This window comes from Pogona vitticeps, chromosome 4, assembly GCF_051106095.1.
Source record: "Pogona vitticeps strain Pit_001003342236 chromosome 4, PviZW2.1, whole genome shotgun sequence".
NCBI lineage: Eukaryota > Metazoa > Chordata > Lepidosauria > Squamata > Agamidae > Pogona > Pogona vitticeps.
The window spans coordinates 68583640-68598083 of record NC_135786.1 but is presented as its reverse complement, the minus strand read 5'-3'; the positions used below and the strand labels follow the sequence as shown (position 1 = coordinate 68598083).

The 14444-nt window shown below is 40.6% G+C and overlaps 1 protein-coding gene across 1 annotated transcript in view; it reads left to right on the top strand.

Annotated features, from left to right (window-relative positions):
* The window catches only part of RAB3B (RAB3B, member RAS oncogene family), a 91158-nt gene that overhangs the window by 51846 nt on the left and 24868 nt on the right, over nt 1-14444 (top strand). The window lies entirely within an intron of this gene.

The window sequence follows — 14444 nt, the reverse complement described above, 5'->3', positions numbered from 1 at the left end:
AGTGGGTTTGGTTATGCCCAGGCAGGGCAATGCAACAGTGACTGGAAAATGCCTCCTGTGACCCGCTCTTTCCCAGTACACTCTGAGTTACTTACTCCTGGGTGCTTCAGGGAAAAAACACACAAGCAGGTTGTTGCTCCTGGTTGCAAAACAACCCTGCATAAAACTCAAAAGAACCCAAAATGCTCCAAAGCCTCTGAGTATCCACCAGAATTAGTACCTTCAACCCTCTTTCAGCTATTTGAATAAATCATAGCTTGTGTAAAATTTTGTAAGTTTATTAAAAAGAAGAGGTAATAAATAAAAAGAGGCAATAAAGCATAACAACTTGACAAAAGATTAAACATTTCAACAGTGATAAACAAGAAGCATCATCAAGTAGAATAAAATGAAGTTTCATAGCTCAAGGCATTGTAGGGCTTTCCCACAGAAAATAATGAAAGACTCATCTAAAATAATCCATACTTACAAGCACGCATGCGGAGTTCCACACGGTGAATAACATAAAGCACAGCATGAACAGTCTAAAGCATCCTTCCAAGATTATGATGATTTTCAGCTAGTTATCTTCCATTTTATATCTCACCATGTCCTCACCAACAGTCTTGAGGGCTCCACCAATCACAGTTTGTCTTTTGATTGCCTCTAGCCAAGATCAGTCTACATCCTAAACCCAAAGAAGGGCAATGCCAAAGAAAGCTCCAACTACCATATAATTGCACTCATTTCACATGCTAGCAAGGTTATGCTCAAAATCCTCCAAGGCAGTACTGCTTCAGCAGTATGTGGACCAAGAACTCCAGAAGTGCAAGCTGGATTTCGAAGGGGCAGAAGAACTAGAGACCAAATTGCTAACATGCGCTGGAATATGAAGAAAGACAGAGAGTTCCAGAAAAACATCAACTTCTGCTTCATTGACTATTGACTACACAAAAGCCTTTGACTGTGTGGACCACAGCAAACTATGGCAAGTTCTTAAAAAAATGGAAGTGCCTGACCACCTTATCCATCTCCTGAGAAATCTATATGTGAGAAAGGAAGTAACAGTCAGAACTAGATATGGAACAACAGATTGATCCATAATTGGGAAAGGAGTACGACAAGGCTTTATATTGTCTCCCTTTTTATTTAACTTATATGCAGAACAAATCATGTTAAAGGCAGTACTGGATGAATCTCAAACTGGAATTAAGATTGCCGGAAGAAATATAACAACCTCAGATATGCAGATGATACCACTCTGATGGCAGAAAGTGAGGAGGAATTAAAGAACCTCGTAAGGAGAGTGAAAGAGGAAACAGCAAAAAAAAATGGTCTGAAGCCCAACATCAAAAAAACTAAGATCATGGCCACTGGTCCCATCACCTCCTGGCAAACAGAAGGGGGAAATATGGAGGCAGTGAAAGATTTTACTGTCTTGGGCTCTATGATCACTGCAGATGGTGACAGCAGCCATGAAATTAAAAGACACCTGCTTCTTTGGAGGAAAGCAATGACAAACCTAGACAGCATCTTAAAAAGCAGAGACATCACCTTGCCAACAAAGGTCCGTATAGTTAGTCAAAGCTATGGTTTTTCCAGTAGGGATGTATGGAAGTGAGAGCTGGACCATAAGGAAGGTGACCGCTGAAGAATTGATGCTTTTGAATTGTGGTGCTGGAGGAGTCTCTTGAGAGTCCCCTGGACTGCAAGGAGATCCATTCTGAAGGAAATCAACCCTGAGTCCTCACTGGAAGGACAGATCCTGAAGCTGAGGCTCCAATACTTTGGCCATCTCATGAGAAATCTCCCTGGAAAAGACCCTGATGTTGGGAAAGAGTGAAGTCAAGAGGAGAAGGGGATGACAGAGGACAAGATGGTTGGACAGTATCATTGAAGCTATCACCATGAATTTGACCAAACTCCAGGAAGCAGTGGAAGATAGGAGGGCCTGATGTGCTCTGGTCAGTGGGGTCATGAAGAATCGGACAGGACTTAACTACTAAACAACAAAAAGCCAAGGTTGTTTAATTAGCTGCTCTGCGCTCTCTTCCCTATCTGTTCCAGGTGCAAGAAATCACAACCCAGATTCCTTTCCCCAACACTCCCCAAGGTCACAGCTAATGGTGTTTTCCTCATATCACTTCTTATAATATCTGGCCCTGGTTTGTTCAGCTATTTTACAGATTTTATTATGATGATGATGATGATGATGATGATGATGATGATGATGATGATGATGATGATGATGATGATGATGATTGTTGTTGTTGTTGTTAGTGTTAGTGTTAGTGTTAGTGTTAGTGTTAGTATTTATTTATTTATTTATTTATTTATTTATTTATTTATTTATTTATTTATTTATTTATTTATTTATTTATTTATTTATTTATTTAAATTTATATCCCACCTATCTGGCCGGGTCAGGACCACTCTAGGCGGCTAATACTTGATGTTGATTCCATTTCTATTGATTTCTTCACATTATTTGGCATAGATTTTTATGGACTGGAGCTCACCGGCATCTGTCAAACATACACACATATCTAAAAGACTAGAAACTTGGAGCATGGTGAGCTGCTGCGCATGTTGAGATAGCATTTATGCAGTCTGTGCAAGGAGGAATCCTGTACGCATCTTCTTGCACAAACAGAATACCAGTTGTTGTGAATGGATGTGCTCCGTGATCTCCATCTATACAATGACGATCAGATAGAATGTTAAATTCTGCGAACAGTCAACAGGATACTGTCCATGATTCTTAAAGTGAGGAGATGGGTATTGAAATCCTACTATCTGTAACTTTTAATTTCATTTGCACAACTTTAATCTGTGATTACTATTGAGGTCTCCAGAAAAAATAATAATAGAACTGGCCGGTCCCACTCCTAGGATCTAGATGGTTGTTGTGTTGATCCAGGGACTACCTGCAAGTTGGCAGAGAGAAATGTAGGGCCTGGAGAAGTGTAGAGCTTAGAAAATTCTCTGTCTGTCATGTGGGTTGTTTGCCACATGGGAGGCAAGCCCAAGTGGGAATGGCAACAACTGCAGCAGCTATTGGGAATGTCTTGTTGACTGTCAAGCTCCCATAGCTCTGGATTACCATTTTACACCATTAGCTGGGTTTTACCCAGGTTCTCCTTGTTCCTGTTTCCTCCATCATCATGCAGTTTCAGTTGCCCTCCTGACTCTTGTCTGTCCTTTCCTGTCTTGGTTACACTACAAACCCTTCTACAATCTCAGATTTTGGCCCTGTATCTGAGGATCAGGGCTGTTGCAGTGCAACTAATTAAGAGTGGTGATTGTATAGTGTGATTTTTTTTTAAAAAATGGACATTGTGAGTCTATCACTAGTGCTATAGACTGGTTTGAATAATAGGTATAGCTCAATTAAGGGCCAAATGCAATTTGGATTGCTATTTTGATTCTAGTGCATTACTACAGTAGAAAATTAAAAGAGGCTGTGTTACAAACAGTGAACAAAACCCTATTGGCACACTTCTGCTGGCATAAACCAGATCAGAATGCTGAAAATCATTAATTTAAGTTAATATAAAGCTTTCTTAAGTTAATATAAAGCTTTCTATCTCCCTGATTCAACTTTCAAGGTTCTCTGTGACTCTCCTTCGCCCTGGGGAAGTATTTGGGAGCCTTGGGCTGGTGGGGAGGAAGTTTTAACAATTAAAAATCCCTACCAGAGCACAGCGCTCTAGAGTCAGACACGACTGGACTAAAATATCAAGGGGAACCTTTACCTACCAGATCACCAGTGGTAGTCCTGATCTCAGTAGCGGCATTCTGTTGGTGATTTTGTTACTATTAAAGGCTCTGCTGCCACCACCCCTGTCCTGAGGCTCCCAAAGGCTTCCCCAGAGCAAAAGGGAACCCTAGGGCACCTTGGAAGCTTAAATGGGTGATAGGACACTTGAATTAATTTAAAATAATTATCTATGATGGCAGAACTGCAGCAACACAATTTTGCCCAGTGAATTCAGTTTCTTTCATGGTATCTCCAATAGTCATGTTAAAATATTGGTAAAGGTACTTAAATCAACAAAGTATTGGATTAAAATACATGTAATTAATCAACTGCACTTCTTTAATTGGTCGACAACCTTAACAACTGAACAAAGACTGATGTACAACTGAAGCATGCATTCAGTGGATAAGGCTTTGTGCATATCACTAAGCTAAAAAAATGTTAATTCAAATAGCAAGTTGTGTGTGTGTGTTTTGGCTTTTTTGCATTTATCACACATTTATTTATTTATTTATTTATTTATTTTATTTATATCCCGCCTATCTAGTCGATAGACCACTCTAGGCGGCTTACAACATGGGATAGCACTATAAAAACAACAAATTTACATAATAGAAAACTTTCAACCATTGGGTTAAAACATTAGGAAAGAAAAGAGAAGGGGATCAGGAATTAACTAGGAGGGAAGTAACTAGGAGGGTTTCTCTTCTAAATGCCAGTGGTTTTTTCACTACTTGGAAAGGAGATAGCTGACAAGTGATATGACCATGAATGGTTTCAGCAAAACACATAAGGAACAGTTGTTTACCAGTTCACATAATACAAGCACTAGGACTACTGAGTAGAAATAAACAAATAGAAATTTAACAAAAATAAGCATTTTTATTTGACTGCATGTTCTGCATCATTAACTCGCTGTATTCCTCTCCTGGGACACAACATCAACGGCTGGAAGCCGTAAAGGGATTAAGGCAAAGAGACATTTATAATTCAGGAAAACAAGGAAAGGAGGGTCACTTTGTGCAGACATACAATTAAACATACAACTAAATGCACATGGTGAGCGATACTGGAACTTGCAGTTCAACAACATCTAGCAGGATGCATTTTCCCACCCTTTTTATAGTTTACTAGATTCTACTTTACATGATTTAGTGTTTAGATTTTTTTTTTTGCTAAAAAATAACGGCAACTCATAATTCCCATTTCTAGGGGATCAGTTCACAGCCAAATGGCTGTGCTTTCTAGAAGGAAAACAGTTGGACAAAATACACTGATCCAATGAAGATGTTAAGTCCCACTGTGTTTAATTACGGTATGCATCCTCTTAGCTTGGCTGCTAGACCCAGCAGAAAGCTGTGTACATTTCGCCAGATGGAATATAGTAGCCTCTCACTTAACCTGTCTAAGCAATTTGAATTTCCTTACTGCTTCTAGGCTTTTACTTGCTACAGCATAGCACGATTTAAAAAATGTCAGCTTTCATTTCCATTTAGTTTTGTATCTATTATCTCTTTGACACTGACTTGACCTAGTTACACAGAAAACAGCAAAATCGGTGCAATCTGAGTGAAGGCAGCCATACTATTAAGGCAGGATAAGATGCCAAATTGCAAGGTGCTATAAAAAGGCAGCAAATAATTTCTTTTATACTATGTATTTTCATTCAAGGAATTTGGAACAATGTTTGAGGGATTTTCTCTTGAATCTACCTAAATACTTGTTTGCCTTAGAGTAGTAAGGATGTTGATTTCAGTTTGGGAAGTGGGTACATATTCTACACTGCTGAAAGGAGCAAAATGTCACAGGCTGGTCCTGTACTCGCTGTTTAATCAGAAGTACATACCACTGTGTTTATGCTGAAAGAAGATTATTCCATAGTAGCTGCCTAGAGTGGTCCAAATAGGTGGGGTATAAATCAAATAAATAAATAAATAAATATTTAGGGCTGCAGCCTAAAAGCACAAGGCTATGGCAATCTATTGAGAAATACTGTAGGTCCCAGTGAGCTCAAGACGGCTTACTCCAAAAAAGTGTGCATAGGATTGCCACCAAATTGTGTTTTGAACTGTCAAACAAAGCAGGGGGGCACTGATATTTATTTAAAGGGTGAGTTGACCCTCCAGGAATTGCAATTCACATGTTTTGCAAAAAAAAGAGAGAGGTCTGGGAGAGACTGCAAAAACAGTTTTGGGGAGGTGTGTGCCGCCCTAGAAATGTGTCTATTCCAGCCTTAAAGCCACTTGTAGCTAAATTGCCTGCCAACATTATCTGAGCAATAAGGACCTTTTGCCTTTTTTAAAGAAGGGAACTGCAGTGGATAAAAAGAAGACAAGACTTTTTCATTAATCATGTTTGATGCATGAGACCTGTTTTAAAAGCCGAGTTTGGGAACCAATACGTAGTCATTTGACTAAAAATTGAACACATTAAAGAAGAATAGTGTCCATAAAACCGAGTGTGTGACTCAAAGATAAGGCTGTTGTTTTCCCTACTGCTGTTTTATAGCACCTCTTTAGTTGCTGGAAAGATGGATGAAATATGTACAAATGGATTTTTAAAAAATATAATAAATGAAAAATGTATTTTAAACCGTATTTTGAATGTCTCTTGAACAGGTTGTACTTATAGGGGAACAGATTAGAGTGACTTTAAGCTGCAGTAAAAGCCTGGGAAATTGATAGTCTTTTGATCAGATTTGGCATGTTTCTTATTCATTCCTATGTAAGCCTAATTTACGTTGTGATCACCATTTTAACTGTACAGTCACCTCAAAAGACAGGACATATCTGTTAAACAGTCTACTCCAGTAATTTAAAAATGTTGTCAAGGTATAATCTTTTAGGGCTTCAAGAAGGACAGCAAAACAAATAGCATTCTCTTTAATTCACCACTTGGAAATAAGATTACCTGCTTCTCTGAAAGGTGGCATTATTTGTTCAAAGTATCAGTTGAAAGCAGCCTCAGATTAACCATTAAGCAAAATAGCATGTGCTTAGGGCATCACAGGATTTTTTTCAGTGTTGGTTTTACCATGGACCATGGTGCAAATGGTGCATCATCTTTAATAAACCACATCCATCCATCCAAATCCCTCCACTCCCTCCCTCTCTTCCTCAAGAACTCCGAAAAACCCGCCTCCCTACCTAAAGCAATTGAGTATAAATCAGTAAAAATGAAAAGGTATGAAGACTCATCAAGAGTGGAAACTCACATTTTGAGTTAAATAATCAATCATCACCATCACTTGGTTTTTTTCCAATTAAACGTTTGCTTCCATATTTTGGGAGGTTGGGTGGGAAAAGGATAAAAAGACCTGCTGGTCTTTTAGTCCTATGGCCTCTGCACTATATGTGCAAGCCAAAGAAAAAACAGCCACTGTTTCTGGAATACAGAAACAAAATTCAAAACGATCTTGATAGGCTGGAGCACTAGGCTGAAAACAACAGGATGAAATTCAACAGGAAAAAGTGCAAAGTAGTGTACCCTGAAAAAAGAAACCAAATGCACAGTTACAAGATGGGAGATACCTGGCTCAGCAATACTGCAAGCGAGAAGGATCTTGGAATTGTCCTAGATCACAAGCTCAATATGAGCCAACAGTGTGTGATGTGGCTACATAAAAGGCAAATGCTATTTTAGGCTGCATTAACAGAAGTATTGTTTCCAAATCCTGCAAGGTGCTTGCTCCCCTGTATTCAGCACTGGTTGGGCCTCACTTCGAGTACTGTGTCCACTTCTGGACACCACACTTCAAGAAGACAATTTGGAACAAGTTCAGAGGAGGGCAACAAGGATGATCAGGGGGCTGGAAACCAAGCTCTTTGAGGAAAGACTGAAAGAACTGGGGATGTTTAGCCTTGAGAAAAGAAGACAGAGGGGTGATATAACACTTTTCAAATGCTTGAAAGGCTGTCATGCAGAGGAGGAGTGGGATCTGTTCTCGATCATGCCAGAGTGCAGGACACGCAACAATGGGCTCAAATTACAGGAATCCAGGTTTCAGTTGAATATCAGGGAAAAAAACTCCCTAATTGTTAGAGCAGTAAAACAGCGGAACCAGTTACCTCGGGAGTTGGTGAGTGCTCCAACACTGGAGGGATTCATCACTTGGCAGATATGCTTTGATTGTATTCCTGCATTGAGCAGGAATATAGGCCTCTTCCAACTTCACTATTCTATGATTCTATGAAAAATGCCCCAAATGGGGTTTCAAGCTCTTGTTTGAGCTTTTCAGTTTAGATTCTGACAGAATCTGTCTATATTAATCAAAGTGCGATAGCGCAAGATTTGGCTGGAAGCTGTTAATTTGATTTTATGTATGTATGATTTTGCATACGATACATGGTTCTTTTTTGCTGCATACTAAACAATTAAATTATTGTATGTTAATGCATACAACGTGTGCATTATATGGGTTTTTTTCAAGCTGTGGGACCTGCTGCATGTTATATTTGTAGGGGGCATCCTAATCTTTTCAGTGCTTAGGACCTCTAAAGATCTTAATCTGGTTCTCGTTGAAAGTCACTTTATAATCTAAATAAAATAAAATAAAATGTCTGCCTTTAGCAGCCTGGTTCCACCTATAACTCTTCCATCTAAAACCACTGTTAATGGCAATAGGCAAAGAAAATGCAAACAGGAATTATTGGCCAGAATCTTATTGGTTATCTACACTCGCATAAGGGAAATCACATAAAGTTACAGCAGCAAATTGCCATTCATTAGAAAAACACTGGTTGCATTCCTGTGTCTTCCCCCAAGTCTTCCGTGTGAAGTGGGACATCAAAAAGACCCAGAGGTTCAGAAATAAGGGCAAGAGTTGAAGCTTCTTTTCAACACAGCTTTATTAACCAAACAACATACTGTGATTCCAAATTTTTCATCTCACTTAAGATGTCCTTTGGTGCACTCAGGTCAACCAGCACTTATGTCCAAAGTGGGAAATGGCTACTTTGCCCTTCTTTCCAAATTTCTAAAGGCTTAAAAATGCCACTGCCCTTTGCCATGGGAGGAAGATGTCATCTGCTGGAGGTCCCACACTTAAGCTCCCAGTTGTCTGAAGCAATTCAAGTGTCAATGCCTCCTCCAGCACAGTAACTATTCTGGAGTAGGAATTGTTGGAGTGGGATAAACTAGAGGCTGCTGGCGCCTTTTTTAAAAACTTGTCTAGATTCAACACAGTCTTGCAGAACCTCTTTAGGTAGTCTGAGGTTACTCCAGCACTTCCACCCAGGTCTCCCCCTTATCGTTCTTTCCCACCTCCTCTTCTTCCGCTCCCTCAACAGTCTGTTGTCATCAAGCCTTCCTGCTTCTGCTTTTGCCCTTGCATTTTACACCTTCAGGGGCTTCCTCCTACCTTCTAAATTCTTTTGGCCCCTATGTCTCATTGTGAGCATTATTCCTTCTAGAAGGTTCCTCATCCTTTGGACACTCAGGGCAAGCCCTTCCCATAATTTTCTTATCCTCCACCATCATTGGCGACTCTGGCAGGGTCGTTGGCTGCCTGCCTAGGTAGATCGTCCCAGGAATAATTGGTGTGAAAGGCAGGAGAGTTGACCCCAAATTAGGACCCTCTGGGGTGCTTCAGAATTCCTCAGTGTCTGCCTGACCACACACACAATTTCCCTTATGCAGCATAAATCACGAACAGGGTTCTGGTTAATGCTATTCAGTGGAGTTATCATCTAACATGAATTAAAATGCTTATTATTAAAGACAAAAGTGGATGTATTGGCTATGAGAAAAATGCTAAATTCCCTATTAACATGATACCATTATTGAAACCATGAGAAGTGATTTGTCCAACAGTTGAATGGACTGCCTCAGAATGTTGTGGATTCTCCTTTACTGCTGATTTTTATGCAGACGTTAGATGGCCATCTGTCAGAGCTGCTATAGCTGTAAATTTCCTGAACTGGCAGGTGGGTAGATTAAATTACATTTAGGGTCACTTCCAACTCTACAATTCTGTGATCCAATTTCAGAAGGATTTGAATGTTAACCAACAGACATAATGTTATTTGTTGTTGTTTAGTCGTTAAGTCATGTTCGACTCTTTGTGACCTCATGGACCAGAGCACATCAGGCCCTCTTGTCTTCCACTGCCACCCGGAGTTTGGTCAAATTCATGTTGGTAGCTTCAGTGACACTGCAAAACCATCTTGTCCTCTGCCGTCCCCTTCTCCTCTTGCCCTCACACTTTCCCAACATCAGGGTCTTTTCCAGGGAGTCTATTTAACATCTATATGAGGCCGCTAGCGGGGGTCATCAGGGGGTGTGGAGCGCTGTGTCATCAGTATGCTGATGACACCCAGCTCTACATCTCCTTTTTACCAACTGCAGGTGATGCCGTCCTGTCCCTTCAGCGCTGCCTGGGGACTGTACTGGAATGGATGCAGGAAAATGGCCTGCGGCTGAACCCGGACAAGACGGAAGTCCTGAAGGTGGGCCCCCCCATGGTTGGTGGCTTGGTTGGCTCTCTCTCGTTTGGGGGGGCCACCCTGGCTCCGGTGAGTGGGGTCCGCAGCTTGGGCATACATTTGGACCCGACGCTCACCATGGAAACACAGGTGGCGTCGGTTGTCCGCTCCGCCTTTTTCCACCTTTGGCGGATTGCCCGACTGTGGCCCTATCTCGATACGGGGGCGCTCACCACCTTAGTACACGTGCTCGTAATCTCAAGATTAGATCACTGCAACGCGCTCTACGTGGGGCTACCTTTGAGGCTGATACGGAAACTCCAGATGGTGCAGAATGCAGCAGCCAGACTCCTTACCGGAGGGAGAAAATTCCACCACGTTTCTCCTATCCTGGCTAGACTGCATTGGCTGCCCATTCGTTTCCGTATTGACTTCAAAGTTTTAATGCTCACTTATAAGGCCCTAAACGGTTTGGGACCTCGATACTTGGCGGAACGCCTTCACCCACCAAGTTCTACCCGGACCACCCGCGCGACCCAGGAGGTGAGGCTGAGGAGCCTGACGCCGAGGGAGGCCCGGAGGGAGAAGACACGAAACCGGGCCTTCTCGGCGGTGGCTCCTCGCCTTTGGAACAATCTCCCTCCTGAGATTCGCGCGGCCCCTACGCTGGGTACATTCAAAACTCAACTAAAAACATGGCTTTATGTCAAGGCCTTCCCTCCTGCCAGCACCTAATCTAACTTAATTTATTTTTCTCTTCTTTATCTATTTATTATTTGCGATTATTTATGATTTTTGTTATTTTCTGTTAATTGATTTTTAAATTATTTTATTATAATTGTATCTATGTTCCTGTTAGCCGCTCAGAGTGGTATAGATTTACCAGATGAGCGGGATATAAATCAAATAAATAAATAAATAAATAAATTCCCTTCTCATGAGATGGCCAAAGTATTGGAGCCTCAACTTCAAGATCTATCCTTCCAGTGAGCACTCAGGGCTGATGTCCTTCAGAATGGATAAGTTTGTTCTCTTTGCAATCCAGGGGACTCTCAAGAGTCTCCTCCAGCAGCACAATTCAAAAGCATCAATTCTTCTGTGGTCGGCCTTCTTCATGATTCAGCTCCCACTTCCATACATCCCTGCTGGAAAACCGTAGCTTTGACTATGCAGACCTTTGTTGGCAAGATGATGTCTCTGCTTTTTAAGATGCTGTCTAGGTTTGTCATTGCTTTCCTCCCAAGAAGCAGGCGTCTTTTAATTTCGTGGTTGCTGTCGCCATCTGCAATGATCATGGAGCCCAAGACAGTAAAATCTGTCACTGCCTCCATGTCTTCCCCTTTTATTTGCCAGGGGATGATGGGACCAGTAGCCATGATTTTAGTTTTTTTTTTTTATGTTGAGCTTCAGACCATTTCTGGCGCTCTCCTCTTTCACCCTCCTTAAGAGGTTCTTTAATTCCTCCTCATTTTCTGCCATCAGATTGGTATCATCTGCATATCTGAGGTTGTTGATATTTCTTCCGACAATATTAATTCCGCCTTGGGACTCATCCAGTCCTGCCTTTTGCATGATAATGTTGTACAATGTTATTCCCCTTACATAACTACACTAAATTATCAGAATTCCCTAGTAGCATGTTGATGCAGTAAGAGAAACACATGATTGACTATAGTGACATTCAAGCATCACAGTTTACATAAGCAAGTTATTTTGCCTTGACTATAGGGAAATAAAGTAGTAGGGTAATGGAGAGCTGTAGGTCTATCCCTTTGGAGGAAAATGCTGTTGGACGTAAGAAACAGATGGCTTCAGCTTTAATATTTCCTTTGAAATGTTATAGAAAACATTTTACCAAACATTTTATATAAAATACTTTAGAGACCTCAATCATAAGCGGCTTCTTCAAGGAGAGAGCCATGTGCGTTAAGTGAGTTCTGGAAGTTTTTTTTATTGTATTCCTCTACCACTCCTAATATCCTTCCAACTCAGGCTCACATTCTTTGCTCATTCCTGGACTTGGCCTACTTTATCATGACTGTAATATATGAATTCCCAAGCAACAGCAGCAAGAAGTGAGCTGAGGATGGTTGAGGTACAGACAAAGGTGGCAACACAGCTGGCTTGCCACCAGCCCCTTGGGGTGGTAACTCTTCTGTTCCCCATAGGGCAATTCATTTGTTTACAGTATTTGTCTCTTTAAAATATTTTTTACCTCACCAACAGGATCCAAGGTGGCTTACAGCATTTAAAAACATTTAAGAACAAAACAATGAGTATACAATGTTGGCATACATCATTGAAAGGCAGTATTTCAGCTAAAAACACTTATAGAACTATTTAAAAAGGAACAAACAAAATACCTCTTACAAATTGAAAACACAAGCAATACTAAAAACACAGTCAAAGCAGTGACGCATAACAATCCATGTAAAAAGATCACACTCAGGCAGCCAGTCATTGAAAGAAAAGCTTGCCTGAAGAGAAAGGTCTTCACTTGCTTGTGGAAGGACAACAAAGATGGGGCCAGCCCTAGCCTCCTGTGGGAGGGAGTTCCAAAGTCTTGGAGCAGTGACAGAAAAGGTCCTCTCTTGTGTCCCCATCAAATGCACCTGTGAAGGTGGTGGGATCAAGAGAAAGGCCTCCCCTGATGATCTTAGTACCCAAGCAGGTTCATAATGGGAGAAACAATCTTTGAGGTAGCTTGGGACCAAGTCATTTAGGGCTTTATAGGATAAAACGAATTGAACACATTATTTTAGCTGTGAAGATCTCCAGGGACTCCCTTGTCCTCCCTGTGATTTAAAAAAAAAAAAAACTTCATGTACTCTATGCCTCTATATGTAACATCTCTGTATCTAATTTTGGGAAACTGTGAGTTTTATTTTAGATTGCTTGTGGTATTATAATTGTATGTTTCATTTTCTATTTAATTTTTTTAAATATTTATGTTAGATTTCCCAGAGATTCTTTCATTATGAGTGGCATACAAATGCTACATACAGAACATTTTTTAAAATATTAATTTTGGACAGATTACCGTACTTTCCTGGTTCAATTTTCCTTCTGTTTGGAACCTGCCTTGTTTCCATTCTTTATTCCATAGCAAGGCATTGACTGTTACGCCGCATAGCCCTGCAATAATGCCATCTTAAATTGCTTCACTGGCTGCATTATTCATGCCACCTATGATTCATCCTCACAACTGCTCAGTTTTACCTGTATGTCAATAAGAATAATTGTCTGTAGCTATAAATGTCTGTAAGCATGCAAGCAAAGGTTAGCAAAGTGCAATCAAAATGTCTGGGATAAGCAACTGCCTGCAGGAGGCCATCATCTGATTATTTATGGCAAGAAGACCCCACTTTTGTTTGAAGATCTTATTTCTAAAAAAAAGATAAGATATATTTGATGCACGAAAGAAAGCTTGTTAAAATTATGGGCTAGAAACTGTCAAACAATTTTGTACAGGAGAAAGGGAAGCAAGAAGAATTAAACCAGGAAACATGAAACCTCTCAAAAGCCCAAATTCAGTCCCACTAGGGTCACTTTTAGGTGCAGTGCGACTTCCTGTCCCCAGACTACATAGTCCTTATGTGTGGATGCAAGAATTGTTCTAAATCTCAGACCATACTTCCAAGCAACCCTCTTTCGTTCAATCCATTCCTCAATAACTTCACCGTCTAACTGCACCCTAAGTCAACAATTTGTTTAAACCATTTAGAAAACAAAATATTGCTATTGATACTGACCCTTGAAAATTATGAAAAAGTTCATTAGTTCTAACAATGTTTTCAAGGTCATATCCCAATCCGCGTTGCGACAAAGGAAATTATATACTCATATTTAGTCTGCCTGGAAGCATATATTCAAGTTGTGCAACTCCAGCTCAGAGAAGTTGCTCGGGGTTTTTCGTTTGTTTGTTTGTTTGTTTTCAGGACAGGAGGCAGGAACAGATGATACAGCCCCAAGTCATTGTGCTAACATAGAAGGCTTGTCAGCTCCCGGGCAGAGTTAAAGCTGAGCAGACCACATGTCACTACATCAGTGGAAGGCTTCTGCATAGCTTTGCCTTGCTTCCAAAACAGAGAGAAATATGTTCTTCTCTGCACTGGAGCATTATTACCTGCCTATTTATTTAAGTCATTATAAATATTTATAGAGTGTTTATATTTTAACATTTTACAGCAATGCACAACAAAATAAAACATGTATGCAGCACGCAAATGCAAGCATAATGTACAAAACACATTACACACAATACCCAAATACATGATGCACAA